The 2,491-nt window shown below is 31.6% G+C and overlaps 1 long non-coding RNA gene across 1 annotated transcript in view; it reads left to right on the top strand.

Moving 5' to 3' along the window:
- Nucleotides 1–1,162, top strand: part of LOC115034089 — a 2,622-nt gene extending 1,460 nt beyond the window's left edge. The window contains exons 3-4 of the long non-coding RNA XR_003839479.1: nucleotides 649–755; nucleotides 812–1,162. This is a non-coding gene — a long non-coding RNA (uncharacterized LOC115034089). The remainder of the gene's footprint in view (nucleotides 1–648; nucleotides 756–811) is intronic.
- The last annotated feature ends 1,329 nt before the right edge of the window (nucleotides 1,163–2,491 follow it).

Below are 2,491 nucleotides of genomic sequence, written 5' to 3'. Positions count from 1 at the left end.
TTCGCAATATGAAATTAAAAATGTAGATGTTTTCAATGAATAGAGTAAAAACTTAACTGATACTGGTATTTTTTTTTTATTTTAGTTTTCCCTCTCCTTAAATTATATAATATTTTATTATGTACAGTACCCACACAACTTTATGAAAATACATAGGCAAAATACAAAATCCTTTTCCCCTTAATACTCAAGTAACTATCTTATATTTAAAATGTAATTGGAATTTTTTCCGTAATAAATAATATTATTATTATTATTATTATAACTTATAATTATATAAGTCATAACTCATAAACTTTTCGTCCAAAATAGATTTTATAATATATCGTAATTAAGTAGGTACTTCAAAAAATATTCTGCTAGAAATCTCCTTGAATCATGAATTAAAAATGCACATTGTTATTAAAAACTAAAAAATTATAGAAATAATAAATGGTAAAAATATTGTTTTTTGATGACTTCAAAGCTGTAAAAAAATATTTTTAAAAACTTTGAGAGTGTTTGAAATGTAAAGAGTGTCTTAGATAAAATTAACCATCCGGTATAATATATAGTAGATAGGTATCACACATTCACACCTATATATGTGTGATAACATCGTACTATGAATGACGACGATAATGATTATACTGTATTGATTAATCATAGAATGACGATCGTCGGTCGGTGGGAACTTCCGACGGTGGCGAAAAAAAAGCGATCATCGGTACATCGGACTCCGCCGTCGGCACACGCAGAGTGCCTGTCTATATACTGTATATAATAAATATATATATATGTAGACATGTAGTGTATCTGATATATCTTATAGGTGCCTCCCATATACGTCGACCGGCTCTGATGAGGACTTCGAAGGTCGATGATCTATCGTGACGGGACATTCGTATACATATATTATTATTATTATTATTATTATATTATGATATTGTGCACACACATCAGAGAAACGCTGCCGACGAGACGGGAATATCAAACAAAAGAACATTATAACACGTCCGAACAACGACACGATGACGACGACAACGACTACGAACTATACGAGCCAGCGAGCATTGCGTGTGGTTCCCGAGCAACAGTCTGATATCGTATATCAGTTTTATATGTTCTAAATATTTAATATTATTATTTATTTGTTATAATATATGATTATAGGTATTATATATAATGCACGCGGATAAAAAAAAAATATTATGGTTATTCAATAATTAGCTGGCGTATTGAATGTTCAAATGTTGGTATTCTAAAGGCACATATATCTACAAAAACATTCAAGGGGCGTCATTCATTAATCATTTGGGTGAATGATTTAAAAATGACTCAAGTAAAGTATTCGACTACCTAAGTATATGTAAATTGGGCATTTGACAAGAAACTAACCGATCGTTTGGGTGAACTTATCTTCAACTAGTTTGTACATACCTAGGACCTACCTAACCGCCCTAAAGTCTTTAGAATAGTATCAAATATGGAGTACATCAATGAGAGAAAAAAAACATAGACTTAAACTCAAAACCAAGTAATATTATATGTTCAATTTTACTTGCTAATAGGATGACAAAATTATTTATTCCGATATAATATCATATATTAGACAGCTAGTGTATATCGTGTTCAAAGATGACATTTTCCCACTTTTGCTAATACACTATAGGCATAGAAGTAGCATATAAACAACTTCATGATATCCAAAAAAATATTAATTTTAAGGTTTTTAATGTTTTTTTGTAATCTTATCAAAAAATATGCTGATAATAACATGTTACGCGAATCTTAAATTGTTATGTGGTTCTAAAAATAGGAATTAACATGTATAGACATGTTAGGTATCCTTATAACTGTCGGCCGATCGATATATAATATAATACATATTATAATAAGCTCGCCCAGATTATTTTTATGAATTCTCCCAAACGAAAACCACCCCTTTTTTGAACGTTCGTGAAGTTGGCCCACCTAAGTACTTAGATTTTTTTTTAATCTATGCCATTATTTTGCAAGTTATTTGCAAGTATTTGCAAGTCTATTTTTAGAATTTGCAAGTCCAAACTTTCATCGTAAAACCCAAAAATGTAAAGATGGGCCAACTTCACGTAGCCCACCCACTTTGACCTAGAACTTCGAAATCGGTATCAAACGAAAGCTAATGATTAGCAAGTATTTGAAAACCCCTTTTTGAAATTTGCAAGTCCTTAAGGCGGCCGCTATAAACTTTTGAACTTGTGAAGTTGGGCCCACCCACTTTGACCTAGAACTTTTAAACCAGCACCAAACTAAAGCTAATGATTAGCAAGAATTTGCAAGTCTGTTTTTAGAATTTGCAAGTCATTCAGGTGGCCTCTATAAACTTTTGAACTTGTGAAGTTGGCCCACCCACTTTGACCTAAAACATTGAAACCAGCACCAAATGAGAGCTAATGATTAGCAGGAATTTGCCAGTCTGTTTTTAGAATTTGCAAGTTCATCGAACGACCGCTATGATCTTTGAAGTTTG

This window comes from Acyrthosiphon pisum, chromosome A2, assembly GCF_005508785.2.
Source record: "Acyrthosiphon pisum isolate AL4f chromosome A2, pea_aphid_22Mar2018_4r6ur, whole genome shotgun sequence".
Taxonomy (NCBI): domain Eukaryota; kingdom Metazoa; phylum Arthropoda; class Insecta; order Hemiptera; family Aphididae; genus Acyrthosiphon; species Acyrthosiphon pisum.
This window is presented reverse-complemented; position numbering and strand designations above follow the sequence as displayed.